The sequence below is a fragment of the Lygodium microphyllum genome, chromosome 1 (genome assembly GCF_053477565.2).
Source record: "Lygodium microphyllum isolate KBCC chromosome 1, Lygodium_microphyllum_v1.1.10, whole genome shotgun sequence".
Lineage (NCBI taxonomy): Eukaryota > Viridiplantae > Streptophyta > Polypodiopsida > Schizaeales > Lygodiaceae > Lygodium > Lygodium microphyllum.
In genome coordinates this window covers 11,073,623-11,091,214 of record NC_141135.1, presented here as the reverse complement: position 1 = coordinate 11,091,214, position 17,592 = coordinate 11,073,623, and the positions used below count along the sequence as shown (strand labels likewise).

Below are 17,592 nucleotides of genomic sequence, written 5' to 3'. Positions count from 1 at the left end.
AGAGAGAGAGAGAGAGAGAGAGAGAGAGAGAGAGAGAGAGAGAGAGCACCTTCTACATTAAATGCTTTAAAAAATATGTTTGCTCCTATATGAATACAAGGTGTTGCAAACTTTTGCTCTTTGTGGTCTATCATTTAGCAATGAAAACCTCGTTACATGGGAGACAACTAAGTGTAGCCACGTGTGCAGCCCCTCTAAATCATATATAGAAGATTTATAATGGTACTTTGTTGAAGAAATAACTTTCTTTAATATAATTTGTTACATGAGAGACAGCTAAGTGTAGCCATGTGCACAACCCCTCTAAATCATATATAGAAGATTTATAATGGTACTTTGTTCAAGAAACAACTTTCTTTAACATAATTTTTGGGGAGCTACCATGTAGGCTGGGTAGGGAAGTGGGATTCTGAAGTATCCATATCTATATCTATATCTATATATTATTTAAAAGGAAAAGATAGAACCAAATAGTTCGAACCTCCATAGTCTTCAGATTTTATCTATAGAAGTTTGAGATTTTGAGAGTAGCCTATAGAAAGGAAGGTTTGACTTGGACATACAAAATGACAAAGGCTACATATATCATTATATCATTAATATTATATCTATAATTTGCCAGGCAGGCAGAGTGAGAGGAAGGCATTTTGACTCCTGACAGATACATCCGTTCTGTTCAGTGTTTCGATCTGTTGGAACTTGGTGCCCTTTGACTGAACGACAAGCTTTTGATGTAAGCACTTTCCTGCAGCACTCTCGGCGGAGAGTCAGTCTGCCTTTCTCGTGTGCAGTCTTCCTTTCTCGTGTGCAGTCTCCCTCTCCTTCTGCTGGTAATGCTGCATCTGTGCTTCTGGTCAGGGCCGCCATAGCTTGGCCGCTTCATTAGTCGCTGTCTCTCTCTGTGTCTCTGTTTGATGGCCAGTTCCAACGGAGAGGATCGAGTGGTGGCTACAGCGCACCACATCCTCAGCACCTTGAGCTCCTCGCAGACAGAAGACATGCTTCGGATCCTCTCCACCTTCGATGATCGCTTCACGCGCTTCGGCATCGCAGCCGAATCTCATCCTGCTCATTATGATTTCGACCTCGACCGCACCACTGTCGAGAACGTACCTGATAAGGCTTCTGATCATGTCGAGGAGCTTCTTCTTCCTCCTCAATCTGCTCAAGACATCATCATGCAATGGGATTTTGGCTTCTCTCCGTCGGCACATTCGGCCTACTTATGGTTGGATCATAGGGATCAAGTGGGTGGCTACTTGGATGCTGTGGACACAGTGCAGAGCTTTTTGGAATCACTTCCACCTACAGAATTCGGCAGCAGCTCTGCGCTTGACCATGCTCAGAATCTATTGCAGTTTGCTATGATGCGACTGGAAGCAGAATTCTGCCATCTGCTAGAGGTGCACAGTGAAGCTGCAGATCCTGAGTGCCTTTTTGACTTGGTTTCCAGCCGCTCTTCCTTCAGTGCAGGTATAAATAGTGGAAGGTCTGATGAAGGATGCACCTATAATGGCTTTCGTGATAATGATGATGACAATACCACAACAGAAGAAGAGGTAGCAAAGTCACATGCCTTAATTGACATGGCCATAGATATGCTGCCTGCTGAAGTTGTGTCTGATCTCTGTGACATCGCTACACGAATGGTCTGGTCTGGATATGAAACAGAGTGCACTCAGGTCTATGTTGCCACGAGAAAGCCAATCTTAGAGGAAAGTATGCAGAAGTTGGGGCAAGAGAAGCTGACCTTCGAGGATGTGCAGAGGATGGCATGGGAGCTTCTTGAGGCAGAGATTGGCAAATGGATCCAAGCCATGAAGATTACTATTGGAGGTCTCTTTCCAAGTGAGAGGCAGCTTTGTGAAAAGATTTTTCTTGAATCACCCTCTATTTCAAATTCTTGCTTCTCTGATGTTGCTAAGGGAGTACTTCTGCAACTTCTCAACTTTGCGGAAGCTGTAGCCATAAGCCGCAGAGCACCTGAGAAACTGTTTAAAATACTCGACATGTACGAGGTATTGCGTGACATGCTTCCTTCAATAGAATCGATATTTGCAGGAGAATGTTGTGCCAGCCTGATGTCAGAAGCTTCAGAAGTTTTGGGTAGGCTAGGAGATGCTGCTCGAGGAACATTTGTGGAGTTTGAGCTTGCAATGCAACGTGAGACATCTAAGAACCCTGTTCCTGGTGGTGCTGTTCATCCACTAGCACGCTATGTCATGAATTACATGAGATTTCTGTCTGACTATGCAGACACACTCAACCAATTGCTCATGGAGAAGAATGATGCATCAATGGGAGATGTAAACAAAAAATCAATAGATCCCAGTCCTCTCTCTTCAGCTACACTCAGGTTGATGGAGCTTCTGGAGAAATATTTAGATTCTAAGTCAAAGCTGTACAAGGGTTCAGCTCTCTCTTATTTGTTTTTGATGAATAATGTTCACTATGTTGGCCAAAAGGTGAAGGATTCAGAAGTCAGGAAATTGCTAGGGGATGAATGGATCAAACGCAATAACGGAAAATTGCGCCAGTATCATACTAATTACAGAAGAACAGCTTGGACCAAAGTCCTATCTTGTTTGAAAGATGAAGGCATTAATATTACTGGAAGCTCTTCAAATGCTGCATCAAGAAATATATTAAAAGATAGATTCAAAGCTTTCAATGCTGCAGTTGATGAGACTGTCAAAACTCAATCCAGTTGGATAGTTTCTGATCCTCAGTTGTGCACTGAATTGAGGATTTCTACCACTGAGATGCTTCTTCCTGCTTATCGCTCATTCCTTGGCCGGTATCAAAATCATTTGGATGTAAGACATCCAGAGAAGTACGTTAAATACACACCAGAGGATTTGGAAACTTTCCTGAATGACTTGTTTGAAGGTGCCTCTGGTTCAATGACCAAGAGATAGACCATTGCTGCAGCCATGATCATTCAATAACAAAGATGATATGTATTTATATATCCTGCTGGAACTGTTGCACATCTTTCTCTGGTTCAGCCATACCAATGAAAAAGCCTTACTGCATCAGGTGTCTTTTCTGCCACAACCATGCCTGCTTGTGTTTTGTGCTGTACCTTTTTGTGTCAAGATATTTCTTATTTAGACACATTTGCACCTTAGTGGCTAAATGTGTTTCTGTGAGGAGGATCATCTCTTGCTCTTTTGTAAAGTGTCATAACATATGTCTGTTCTTTCTTTTCATAATTCTGTTCCATTAAAGTTTTTTTGTGCCCATGCATTGTTTTATTTTGGGACTTGGCAAGTCCTATCTCTCATGGAATGGATCTGCATATTTGATGCTGGTCATCAGCCAGAAGTGCACATGGCATTCTGTCACTCTCTGCAGACTTGGCAATAAGACAACTACTATGTCAAGAGGCATGATTTAAAGGCCTGGAATTATGAAGATTCCTGAATCTGTGTGATGGGGCATACTGGGCATGTAGGTTGTGGTATACATGACAGATGATATGGCCAGCTTCTCAGTTGCTGTTGTAGTGCATTTGCTATGACAGTGGAAACTTGAAAGAGTGGAGGATCTCTTTGACAACTGAAGGTTGGTTGAGAGAGAGAGAGAGAGAGAGAGAGAGAGAGAGAGATGTGATGGCGGGAGAGCGACCAAGATCTGGTGACATCCTGTCCTGTGCACCGTTCGCGCTGCTGCTTCATTGGGATTAATCGGATCTGCCCCAGCGCCTGTGAGAGTGCGCTGCGGAAGAGGAAATACGAACACGGAGGGAGAGAGAGAGAGAAAGCAGAAAATAAGGAAGAGAAATCTGCACTGACTGAAATGAATGCTGAATACACTGAAAGGACTGATCAGTCCCTGCACGCAGCCCACAGTGTCAGTGAGGGCACCAGATCAGGCTGATGATGATGGCAGCACCACCACGGGGAAGAAGGAGTGTCGGAATCTGCAAGAAGACAAGTGATCAAGTGGGGAGGGGGGTTGCCTATAAATAGGCAACGGACAAACCCTAACCCTAACCCTAAAATGGGCGCAAACCCTAAAAATGCCCTAAAATGGGCGCCCCACAACAGTGACCAAAAAGTGGCTGGGCAGCCAATGGCTGCCCACTAAAAGAGGCCAAAAAGAAATACACATCCTAAGACAGTCAGTCAAGAGTGACTAGCCTCCCCCATCATAACACATGACAGACATGTTAGAGCTCCTAATGTCCTCGTCTGACTCAGACTGAGGCTCACAGGCAGGAGATGACAAGGCATGACAAACATGACTGCTAACACCCCCTCTCAGATCCTGGATGTGGCTGAAGGCCGAAGAGGAAATAGATCCTGGGGTGGCAAGAGGAATGCCAATGTCGATGAAGTCCGTTGATGTAGACTGCCGCTGAAGGAGCTCCTCACGATCCTGGGAACCCTCCTCTAAAACACTAGGGGCTAGGGAATCCATAGCCGCATCACCGAGATCGCCCCCCTCTGAAAGGGATGGGGGGTACGAGGGAACTACCGGAGGAGAAGGTGGGGGATGGCAAGGAACCTGTGGAATAGAAGGTGCACAAGCGGGAACGGGTGTAGCAATAGACTGCCTCGGAGGATCCTGCATCAAAGAAGGGGAATGGAGCCTGTAAAGCCCGCTCTCCTGCCAACCTGTAAATAAGACAACTCCTGTAAAAGAATCCTCAATAACAACGGCATGCTCGGTGAAGATCACTCGTGTGCCAAGCCATGTAAGGCCATAAACTGAGAGGAGGGGAAGGCCCAAATCCGGAACATGTAGGGCCTGTGAAAAGGAGCTCGAAGGTCGGTCGGTAAACAAAGGCAATGTGCCAACACCACTAATAGGCACCGATAAAATGTCACCAACAATGACTGAACCCTTTGATGGACGGAGATCTTGTAACAAATTACCTCGGGGAGTCATATGACTCGAAGCACCAGTGTCCACTAACCAAGGCTGCGTAGAAGACACTGCAGCCACGGAAGAAGGATCCTCCTCCAAAGCATGGATATGAAGGAACAGACTCAAGGGTAACAACTGGTGTAGAGGTAGAAGAAGGCTCCGATGTAGATCCACCCTTCGCTCCCGGACGAAGGTGAGGGTACTTCTTCCAACATTTCTCCTCTGGATGTGTCCCTTTCCCACAGTGTGGGCACTTTAGTCTCTCTGAATCAGAGTCAGAGCCTGAAGAACTGTCCTTCTTCTTAGCCTTTGACTTCTTCTTCTTCTTCTGTCCTCCCGAACCTGCAACAAAGGCTCTAGTGGAGTCGGATCCACTAGCACTGACCTCTCTGAGTCGCTCGTCATGCTCCAAGACAAGCGGGGATAGCTCCTCCCATAGAAGCTTCTTACGGGTCCTCGATGTAAGAAGGTTGGTGTAGAAGACATCAAACCGAGGCGATGGCAGCTGAGTCAAAAGAATCATAGCCATGTCTTCAGAAGATATCGTTCGACTGAGGGATGCAAGCTCATCCCTCATATCCTGTAATCTGTTGATGTGGTCCTTCATGGAAGGACTATCATCAATAGCGAGCATCCGCAACTTCTTTTCAAGAGATATCCGGTGGGCAAACGTCTTCTGTTGATAGAGAGACGCGAGCTTTCTCCACACGTCCGCTGCAGTCTTCAACCTGTGAACATGAACAAGGACAGAATCCTGCAAACTCAGAAAGAGGAAATATCTGGCTCTAGAATTGAGCCGATCCCATAAGGTTGCACGATCCATAGATGTCCCATCTGCGGGATCCACCTGAGGCCGGGGAATAGGAACAGAAACAAGCTCCCAAAGATCGAAGGAGTCCAAGATACACTCCACCTTGCAGGACCATAGAGAAAAGTTGGAGCCATCCAACCGGTCCTCTTTGGGCAGCTGAGGAAGTACGGGTACCTGTACAGGGGGTACTAAAGGCTGCATCGTCGGCCCACTAGAAGAGGCTCGCCGAGATACATGAATAGAAGGGGGACAGGAAAGAGGAATAGACTTTGGACGACGGTCCTCATGATAGAAATCACGCCTCCGTTCAGATGAGTGTCGAGACAAAAGCTCGTCATCTGAGTCATCAAAGCCCGTAAACTGATGAGAAAACATCTTCCAATCTGCAAGACACCAAAGAAAACTTTGCCGATGCCGAATAATGACCAGCAGTATGGTCACTAATCACCAAAACGTAGGCGGGGGAGGCCTATAGACACCTGGAGCTGCAAAACGCAAGGTTGTCTGATGAATATCACCAAGATAGAAGCTGCCAACACCAAAACGTAGCCTGGGAATAGGTCGCCAACAGGAAAAGAGCCGCCTAGAGATGGAATGACAGCCAGATCAGCAAAACGTAGACTGGAGGAGTGTCGCCCAGCTGGAGAAGTGGCCACCCTGATTGAAAACGCAAGCAGGAACTGGTTTGTGATGACGTGGCAGCCTCTGGAGGGGGGCGCCTGCAGCAAACGCAAGGCTGGTGACACATGGCAGCTTCTGGAGGGGGCGCCTGCAGCAAACGCAAGGATGTTGACCTCCTGGAAGGGCCGCCTTGACTGTTGGGGATGAGGCCAGCAGCAAACGCAAAGATTTGGGTGATCTCCCGCGTAAATCTCAGCTCCGTGTACTCTCCTTCGGCTGTGATACCATGTGAGAGTACGCTGCGGAAGAGGAAATACGAACACGGAGGGAGAGAGAGAGAGAGAAAGTAGAAAATAAGGAAGAGAAATCTGCACTGACTGAAATGAATGCTGAATACACTGAAATGGACTGATCAGTCCCTGCACGCAGCCCACAACGTCAGTGAGGGCACCAGATCAGGCTGATGATGATGGCAGCACCACCACGGGGGAGAAGGAGTGTCGGAATCTGCAAGAAGACAAGTGATGAAGTGGGGAGGGGGGCTGCCTATAAATAGGCAATGGACAAACCCTAACCCTAACCCTAAAATGGGCGCAAACCCTAAAAATGCCCTAAAATGGGCGCCCCACAACAGTGACCAAAAAGTGTCCGGGCAGCCAATGGCTGCCCACTAAAAGAGGCCAAAAAGAAATACACATCCTAAGACAGCCAGTCAAGAGTGACTAGCCTCCCCCATCATAACACATGACAGACATGTCAGAGAGCTCCTAATGTCCTCGTCTGACTCAGACTGAGGCTCACAGGCAGGAGATGACAAGGCATGACCAACATGACTGCTACCATGTGAGAGTGCGCTGCAGAAGAGGAAATACGAACACGGAGGGAGAGAGAGAGAGAAAGCAGAAAATAAGGAAGAGAAATCTACACTGACTGAAATGAATGCTGAATACACTGAAATGGACTGATCAGTCCCTGCACGCAGCCCGAAGCATCAGTGAGGGCACCAGATCAGGCTGATGATGATGGCAGCACCACCACGGGGGAGAAGGAGTGTCGGAATTTGCAAGAAGACAAGTGATCAAGTGGGGAGGGGGGCTGCCTATAAATAGGCAACGGACAAACCCTAACCCTAACCCTAAAATGGGCGCAAACCCTAAAAATGCCCTAAAATGGGCGTCCCACAACAGTGACCAAAAAGTGGCTGGGCAGCCCACTAAAAGAGGCCAAAAAGAAATACACATCCTAAGACAGCCAGTCAAGAGTGACTAGCCTCCCCCATCATAACACATGACAGACATGTCAGAGCTCCTAATGTCCTCGTCTGACTCAGACTGAGGCTCACAGGCAGGAGATGACAAGGCATGACAAACATGACTGCTAACACCATCGTCTTCTGCCTCATGTAAACCCTAATCGTCCTGCAGCTCTGCATCTTCTGCATCTCCACAGGCTTGTGCCTCGGATCAGCAGCGTCACGGTCTGAGGAGGGTCGCATGCAGTCTTCTTGGCCCCCCCTATTCTGCTCCGCAGTGGGTCACGCCTACCCGCCCTGTCTAAAGCCCTGTAAATCGCGACCTGCTCGTGCGTTCCTTGTACATGCACTCTTCTGCTCGACCTACAGATTTGGCATCCCTTCTTCCTGCGGCGACTGCGTGAATGGCTGAGGGAGCGAGAACACCTCTCGCACTTACTATTCCTGTGCAGAGTGTTTCCACGCAGGGCCTGCAGAAGTCAGTCCCAGCCCAGATCTGGTGGGACACAGCCTGTTAGTGTTCAGTGACATGTCTTATGATCACCATCTACTTCTATAATGGCGAATCTGCAGGTGTCAAATGGCATTGATATGGCCTTCCTTGATCAGCATATAGGGCAAGGGAATGACCAAGACCTGGAGGGTTCGGATGGTGATTTCTCGGCTGAAGACTCTGGGCCGTTGATGGATGGGGATGAAATGGGCAAACGTCATAGGATGTCGGTTGAACAACCGGCCTTAAGCCCCCCAAATTAGTCTCAGCCAGAGGTTAATGCTTCTTCTTCACAGATTGATGGGTCTCTTCAGTTCATGCTGGATACCACCAATCATCTAATGTCGGACTATGTCCATGCTAATAAGGGTAAAGCTAACGCTTTCCCGGATGGGGGTCAAGTGGTTGCGATCATGGGAACTTATCTGGTATTAAAGCAGATTGCTGCTTTTCATGACAGGGCTGCCATCTTTTACTTTACAGGAAGGTCTCCCTTGATCACTAGAATTCGTGCCTGGCTGCAGTCCACATTAGTCAATTTTGAACAGTGCCATGAAGATGCTTTAGGGCATATGCAGGCCCCTCTTGTTGAAGAGATATATGATGGACCCAAGGGGTTCTTTTTAGTTCCTCGGAAGTGCGGGTTTTCATTATGCAACGCATTCCTTTGTTTTGGGATAGGCAGTGTTAGCCTGCTCTTATTTAGTCTCAGTCTGTCATCTCCTGGTTGTGAGCTCCTGTCAGAGTCTGACAGGAGACAGAGGAGCTCTGTCAGTGTGTTTTCAGGCTGCCTTAGTCTGTATGCAGCCCTGGGCATTTTACAGCCCAGATCTGGGCTGTTTTTGGGGTGACTGCCCATTATTTTGGGCAGTCGGACCAGTTCTGGTCAGTCGGACCAGATCTGGCCAGTCGGACCAGATCTGGCCAGGTCGGCCAGTTTAGCTGGTCGGCCAGTTTGCTGGCTGGGGGCTATTTATAGCTGCCCCCCCAGTCAGTCCAGTATTCATCTCATTCATGCTCTGCAGGTTCAGCACTCCTCCCTCCGTCTCCGTCTCCGGCATTGGTGTTGCCTCTGCTTCCAGTCCATCCTGGTTCCCTCACTGACGCTCCGGGCTGCGTGCAGGGACTGTTCTGTCCATTCCAGTGTATTCAGCATTCATCTCAGTCAGTGCAGACTTTCTTCCTTCATTCTCTGCTTCCTCTCTCCTCTCCTCTGTGTTCGTGTTCTTCTTTCGCTGCGCACTCTCACATGGTATCATCGCCTGATTGAGAGCACGGAGGACGCGAGAAATACCTTACTGCTGCTGCCCACAGTTCCACAACAGCCAGGCGATTCCCTCAGACGGCTGCCAACAGGTCTATTCCAGCCAGGCGACTGCATCAGAAGGCTGTACAGCCTGCGTTTGCTGTACACAGGGGCTGCCACGTCATCCAGTGACGCAGCAACCCTGCGTTTGCTGCTAGGCGACCTCTTCTGCTGCAGGGCGACCCTCCTCCAGCTTGCGTTTTGCTGTTTTGCAGGTCGCTTCTACCCCGGCTGCTCCTATCCTGCAGGCGACCTCTGTCTGGGCAAGTTTCCGGTGCTGGTGGTCTCGATTCTGGTGTTCTGCATCAGATCTATTTGCGTTTTGCAGATCTTGGTGGTTGGTGACCACACTGTTGGTCCTATTTCGTCAGCGGCACAACTTTCTTGGTATTTTGCAGATTGGAAGATGTCTTACCAGTTCTCAGGCTTTGAAGACTCAGAGGATGAGCTTCTTTCTCATCATTCCTCTGAGCGGAGGCGGGACTATCGTGAAGTTCGTCATCGGGAAGACCCTCCTCGCACTCGTCCTTCTTCAGTCCATGCATCTCAGAAGGTTCCATCTACTGCGAAGGTTTCTTCAGTGAAGACTGCATCCACTGTGCGGATGCCTTCCTTGATCCCCTCTATACAGGTGCCGATTCTCCCTTCCTTTCCGAAGGAAGACAAGTTGGATGGTTCCAACTATTCTCTATGGTCATGCAAGGTGGCTTGCATTCTTGATACCTTTGATCTATGGGATCTTGTTTCTTCGCCCATCGACCGACCCCCCGTGGATTCGTCCGATGGCACCTCAATGGACCGTGCAGCCTTATGGGATAGGCTCAACTCACGAGCCCGTTCCTTTCTTTTTATGAGTCTCCATGATTCATTTCTTGTACTTGTTCATAGGTTAAAGACCGCGGCGGAAGTATGGACAAAGCTTGCGTCTTTGTATCAGCACAAGACATTTGCCCACAAGATTTCCCTGGAGAAGAAGTTGCGGATGCTCAGTCTTGATGGTTCTTCTTCCATGAAGGAGCACATCACGAAGATGGAGGATATGCGAGGCGAGCTAGCCTCTCTTGGTCGTCTGATATCGTCTGAGGATATGGCGATGATTCTGTTGACTCAGATGCCATCACCCCGATATGATGTCTTCTACACCAGCCTCATCACTACGAGAACCCGTGAGACTCTCCTATGGGAGGAGCTTTCCCCGCTTGTCTTGGAGCATGACGAGCGACTCAAAGAGGTGGGAGCCAGTGGCTCCACCAAGGCATTTACGGCTGCCACAAGTGGTGGCAAGAAGAAGAAACAAAAGAAGGAGAAGTCCAAGGACAAGAAGGAGAAAGATAAGAAGGATGCGAAGGAGAAGAAGCCCAAGTGTCCCCATTGTGGGAAGGGCACTCATCTCGAGGAGAAGTGTTGGCAGAAGTATCCCCATTTGAAGCCTAAGGAGAAGGACTCGAAGGCGGCCCCAGCCACAACAGAATCTGCGTTTGTGCATCTCTTTGTTGAGGAAGACACTGCCCTAGCTTCTACCACACAGGAGAAGCCTTGGCTTGTCGACAGTGGAGCATCTTCACATATGACCTTCCGTCAGGATTGGCTTCAGGATCTTCGTTCCAGAGGGGGTACAGTCACCATTGGTGACAATTCTACAGTTCCTGTTCATGGAGTGGGGACTTTACCTATGTTTTCTGACAGGCGGTCTTCCTCCGCCAAAGTGCTCTATGTGCCTGATTTGGGTTTTAACCTATTATCTGTGCATGGTCTTACTCAGTTAGGTACCCGAGTCATTTTTACTCAGGATGCAGTCACAGTGGAGGATGCTTCTACAGGTGATGCCCTTTGGACAGGTACACAGGAGGGTGGGCTTTATACGCTCACAGCCTTGGCTGCGCGGACTTCCCATGAGCTTGGGCTGCTCTGGCATGCTCGGTATGGTCATTTGAACCTTGATTCTCTTCGCCGGGCTTCTAGGAGGAAGATGGTGGAGGGACTTCCTGATTTCCCTACTCTTCACACTTTGTGCCCTAGCTGCTTGAGGGGCAAGCAGCACCGGCAGCCTCACCCGTAGGTTGCTTCTAGGAGGGCTACTTCACCGCTTGAGTTGGTTCATACCGACCTTTGCGGACCTATGGGCACGGCCTCCCTTGGGAAGGCCAAGTATTTGATGCTGATTGTGGACGACTTTAGTCGTTATGTTTGGCCTTATTTCTTGGAGTACAAGAGCGAGGCGTACTCCTGTTTCTGTGAGTGGCAAGTGTTTGTGGAGACCCAAACAACTTCCAAAGTCCGTGGTGTTCGAGCTGATCACGGTGGAGAGTTCACTTCTCACCTTTTCTCTCAGTTTTGCAGGGATCATGGTATTCGGGTGGAGTATTCTCATCTGAACACACCATCAGAGAATGGTGTGGTGGAGCGTGCAAATCGGACCATGATTGAGATGGCCCGATCTATGCTGGAGCATAGGAGTCTTCCTCATTTCCTTTGGGGTGAGGCGGTGGCTACAGCGGTGCATATACGCAACCGCTCTCCGACTTCGGCGTTACAGGACATGACTCCATATGAGGCTTTCTTTGGAAAGAAGCCTTCCGTGTCCCATTTTCGCATCTTTGGGTGCGATGCTTTTGTCCATGTGGACAAGAAGAAGAGGAAGACGAAGTTCGACTCTAAGTCGAGAAAGCTTATTTTCGTTGGTTATAGTACGACCACGAAGGGATATCGGCTCTACAACCCGACGACGCGGCAGGTTGAGGTGAGCAGGGATGTGATCTTTGATGAGGCTTCGGCCTCTGAGGATCCGATTGATGGTTCCATTACGGATGTTTCTTCGTCATCGACGGACCTCCCCCCACCTTCTCTACCTTCACTTCCTTCCAGGATCACCCTTAGCACCCCCCTTATTCCTCCTCCTCCTCCTTCGGCTTCCCTTTCCCCTTTGGTGGATGTGCCTTCGTCTTCTACGAGCTCTTCTACCGCCTCTTCGGGATCTTCACGGGATATACAGCCTTCTTCAGATGCGGAGGATTTACCTTCACTTGGTGAGGGGGAGTCCCTCTCCGATTTGGGTGCTTTACAGGTTCTGGAGACCCCCCGGTCTCCCTCACAGAAGGAGTCTCTCAAGATTCCTTTATGGTATCGCCGGCTCATGCAGGATTCAGGTGTTACTCACTTTCCTGCTTCTTCTACAGGTCCTCGTCGATCAGCCCGTTTACAGGCCCAGCGGGACAGTTCACTATGTGTGAACTATGCTCTTATGTCACAGATTCTTCAGGATTCCGAGCCTTCCACTGTGGAGGAGGCTCTTGCACAGGATATTTGGAGACAGGCTATGCAGGCCGAGCTCGACTCCATCGAGCGAAACCATACGTGGGAGCTTGTTCCGCGTCCCGCGAAACGGAAGGTGATTGGTGTGAAATGGGTCTTTAAGACCAAATATCTTGCAGATGGCTCCTTGGACAAGCATAAAGCTAGGCTTATTGCCAAGGGTTTTGCCCAGCGTGCAGGGTTGGATTACTTTGAGACTTTTGCTCCTACAGCTAGGATGTCCACCATCCGAGTGCTTTTGGCTCTTGCTGCTCACCACCGTTGGCCTGTCTATCAGATGGACGTCAAGTCTACTTTTCTGAATGGAGTTCTTGAGGAGGAGATTTATGTTTCACAGCCTCCTGGTTTTCTTGTGCAGGGGAAGGAGGATCATGTCTACAGGCTGCGGAAGGCTCTTTATGGCCTAAAGCAGGCTCCTCGTGCTTGGTACCAGCGGATTGACCGCTTCTTTCTACAGAGTGGCTTTGCGCGCTCCGCTTATGATCCCAACCTCTACTTACGGGTTGTGGATTCTCTTTCGGTGTTTCTCATCTTGTATGTGGATGATCTTATTATTACAGGGAGCGACACTCAGCAGGTGGAGCATTCTCGGTCCATTCTACAGCAGGAGTTTGACATGACGGATCTAGGGATCCTTCACTTCTTTCTAGGTCTGGAGATCTATCAGATGGCACAGGGCATTTTTATCTCGCAGCACAGGTACATCTCCGAGCTTCTTTCGGAGTTTGATATGGCCGAGTGTCGGCCTATCTCATGCCCTATGGACCCTGAGTCCAAGCTTTTGACAGCCGGAGTTCCTCTTACCGATCCCACCCGTTACAGGTGCCTTGTCGGTTCTCTTATCTGGCTGCTTCACACTCGGCCGGATATCTCCTTTGTGGTGGCTTTATTGTCTTCCTTTATGCAGACTCCTACCCAGGATCACTGGCAAGCGGCCTTGCGGGTTCTTCGCTATTTGCAGGGGACTCGATCCTTTGGGATCATGTATGGAGATGGGATTACCCTTTCTGGATGGAGTGATTCTGATTGGGCAGGTGATGTGGATTCGCGACGATCCACTACAGGTTATGCTTTCACCCTTGGATCTGGTGCTGTCTCTTGGAGCAGCAAGAAGCAGCCTACTGTGGCACTTTCTTCTACAGAGGCTGAGTATCGGGCCCTATGTTCGACCGCTATGGAGGCAGTTTGGCTCCGTCGCTTACTCGCAGAGATTGGCTTTTCCCAGACCGGACCTACGGAGCTGCGCGTGGATAACCAGAGTGCTCTTGCTCTGGCCAAGAACCCTGTGTTTCATGCTCGTACGAAGCACATTAAGGTTCAGTATCACTATGTTCGAGAGCGGATCGTGGATTCGGAGCTGGTGGTGGTCTATTGTCCTACGGCGGCCAATGCAGCTGATCTCTTTACGAAGCCTTTGCCTCAGGCTTCTTTGCTTCATCACATGCGGTTCTTGGGTCTTCAGACTCTCCCAGGAGTTGAGAGGGGGTGTTAGCCTGCTCTTATTTAGTCTCAGTCTGTCATCTCCTGGTTGTGAGCTCCTGTCAGAGTCTGACAGGAGACAGAGGAGCTCTGTCAGTGTGTTTTCAGGCTGCCTTAGTCTGTATGCAGCCCTGGGCATTTTACAGCCCAGATCTGGGCTGTTTTTGGGGTGACTGCCCATTATTTTGGGCAGTCGGACCAGTTCTGGTCCGACGGTCAGTCGGACCAGAACTGGCCAGTCGGACCAGATCTGGCCAGGTCGGCCAGTTTGCTGGCTGGGGGCTATTTATAGCTGCCCCCCCCAGTCAGTCCAGTATTCATCTCATTCATGCTCTGCAGGTTCAACACTCCTCCCTCCGTCTCCGTCTCCGGCGTTGGTGCTGCCTCTGCTTCCAGTCTGTCCTGGTTCCCTCACTGACGCTCCGGGCTGCGTGCAGGGACTGTTCTGTCCATTCCAGTGTATTCAGCATTCATCTCAGTCAGTGCAGACTTTCTTCCTTCATTCTCTGCTTCCTCTCTCCTCTCCTCTGTGTTCGTGTTCTTCTTTCGCTGCGCACTCTCACAGGCAGTTGGTTCATAGGCAGGCATGTCCAATTTGGGTGGGGGTGGTTGATTTTCCTTTGCATCTTTGGAGACTTCTCCCTTTGGTACGAAGAACCCTTGGTGAGGTTTTGGTGGAACCTTTGTTGGCTTTGCGCAATAGGAATAGGGCATGTGTGCTATGGGATATAGGAAAACCTCGCCCCGACAAAAGTTCGTTTTGAAGTTCCAAGCTTTCAAATGTTGGTGTATGAGTTGAAATGGGGTACTTTTGCATGACATTGTTTCAGATGTGGCCAGTTGGGCCATTTCATTTCGGAATGCGACAAAAATATGGCGGTAGTGCAAGACCCTATGGATCAAGATATGGAAATGCAAGACCCCATTCCTCAGCAAATGATTCAGCAACCGGTAGTAGCTGATCCAGAGCACCTTCCCCAACATGGTCGTGAGGAAGGCAAGAAGGATGTTCCTCACGTGGGTGGGGAGCGTCCGATTGTGGTTGGGCGGAATTTGTCTCTTAGGGAGGATTCTTGGGTCACTGTGGTTTGTCGTAATGCCAGGCTCAATAGGCACGATTTCTGATGATGTGGAAGAAGGAATCGGATCGGAATCCGATATAGAGGAGTGCACGATATCTCTCTAGTCAAAGATGACATCCCACCTAATGATCACATTGTTTGTCCGAGGATCAAACAAACGAATTGGATTGGAATCCGGTACAAAGGACTACACGATATCAAGAAATGTCAGGAGTGGGAAGTAGACGAGGCTTAGTAGACACGATCTCTGATGATGTGGAAGAAGAAATCGGATCGGAATCAGGTACAAAAGAGGACTGCACGATATTCCTCTTGTCAAAGATGATATCCCGCCTAATGATCACCTTGTTTGTTTGAGGATCAAACAAACGATAGGCTTTCGCTTTAGAGGAATATTCCACAAAAATAAGGAGATTAGCTCGGGGAGTGAGCTTTCCTATCTTGTCATTAGATGTGTGTGTGTACGTACAACACCCAAAGACTCTGAAGTGGGGAAATAACAGGCCGAGAGCCAAAAAATGCCTCATACGGGGTCTTCTGAGGAAGAGCCGTAGTTGGGCACTGGTTGAGGATGTACACCAAAGTGTTAACGGCCTCGACCCAAAGGCGCTCAAGGAGCTCTGATGTAAACAGCATAGAGCGTGCCATTTCCATGATTGTCCGATTTCTACACTCTATGACTTCATTCTGAGAAGGGGAGTTGGCGTGAGATGCCATGCTTTTGTAGAAACCCAAAAAACTCGTGGGAGATGAACTCACCACTGCTATCACTCCTCATGCAACCGACACGACGACTAGTCTGGTTATGAACCAGCAATACCCAAGAAGAAAAATATGTGAAAGATTTGACTTATGCTTGAGAAAGTACACCCACATGTATCTGGAATGATAATCCACTATCGAAAAGAAGTACAGTGCATCGTTCAAGGCGGCAGTGGATGTCGGCCCATAAAGATTAACATGAATCAATCAAAGAGGCACCTTAGCACGATGTGAGGTTTGCTGAGGGACTGGGGTACAGTGCTGCTTCCGGAGCTGATATGCTTTACAGACATCTCGAGCTAGCTTTAGGCGTGGAAGGCCCTCAACCAGCTCATGGTGTGACAACTCATAATGAGAGTCATAACCAAGATGCCCTAAGCAAAAATGCCAAAGGCGCTCATTGTTTGTAGGCTCTTGAGATGTGGCTAAGGCCTGAAAGGTATGGAACATGGAGCCCTTAGTTGTCGGCTTGATAAAAAAATGTCATGTGATATAGGCCATTAGGCTGTGCCTCACGGCGAGCAATCACTAAACCAGTCTGAGAGGCAAGGACCTCGACTATGGTCGCTGTAAAGAAGTCTGCTTGCCCCAACCGGCAAAGCTGCTGAACAGATAACAAGTTCACCCCAAGTTGAGGGACATGATATACATTGTCCAACGAAGCCAGATCCGGATCCTTGTCAGTGGCAAAACTGACGCAACCTTTAGTCTGAATCTTGACCGAAGAGTTGTTTCCTACGCGGACCCACCCGATTGCAGGGGCTCGGGAACAAAAAATGTCAGCTATAGGAGTCATATGATATGCAACTCCATTGTCCACAATCCAAACAGGAGCTGAAGTGCTCGATTGTGATGAGTGGGCCTCTGTGGTAACCTCGTCAAGAGGCAACTCATAGATGTGGACAAGATTCCCATCTGATGTCTCTATGGAGACGATATGGGCCTTTGCAGACCAGTCAGACAAGCCCTCTAGAGTTGAGAACGTTGTTGACTGAGATGGCTGAGTGGTGGCAGTATGAGTCTGATCTTTAAACTGCCCCTTGCTATCAATCTGTCTCCCTTGCTGGGGGTTATCCGACTAAGGGGCGGGGGTCTGTGACTTTGGTTTTGGTGCTGTGCCTCTTGCCTTTGATTGACACTTGTTGTCAAAATGGCTAGCCTTTTGACAATCTTGACAATACCTATTCGTTTTAGGTACATTTTGCCACCCCGGTTTGAGAGATTGGGATGTTCCTTGTGATTCCCCGAATTGATTTTGCTTTTGATTTTAATTTTGATTTTGATTTTGAGTAGAGGTTCGGTTTTGTTTTTCCTTCCCTTGTTGCCCTTTCTGAGAATGAGCAACAAGAGCCCCTCTGAAGAGAAATTCATATGAAATTGATTGAACAACCGTGCGTAACGCAACAACTGACACTCAAATTCATAGAATGTAGGTATGGTAGGCTTTGAAACTATACCTTCCACAAAATTGAAGTATTTCTTGGGGAGTTTATTTAGGAACAATGTGACTTGATTGCCAAAGGACTTGGGAGTCCTCGTAGTGGAGAATTCAATGAGAAGACGCTGATACTCAGCCAACTTGACTTTCAAGTCATCCCA

The 17,592-nt window shown here is 48.8% G+C and overlaps 1 pseudogene; it reads left to right on the top strand.

The window, feature by feature from the left end:
* The first annotated feature begins 683 nt into the window (after positions 1 to 683).
* On the top strand, positions 684 to 3,193 carry LOC148040841 (exocyst complex component EXO70B1 pseudogene; annotated as a pseudogene).
* Positions 3,194 to 17,592: the final 14,399 nt, after the last annotated feature.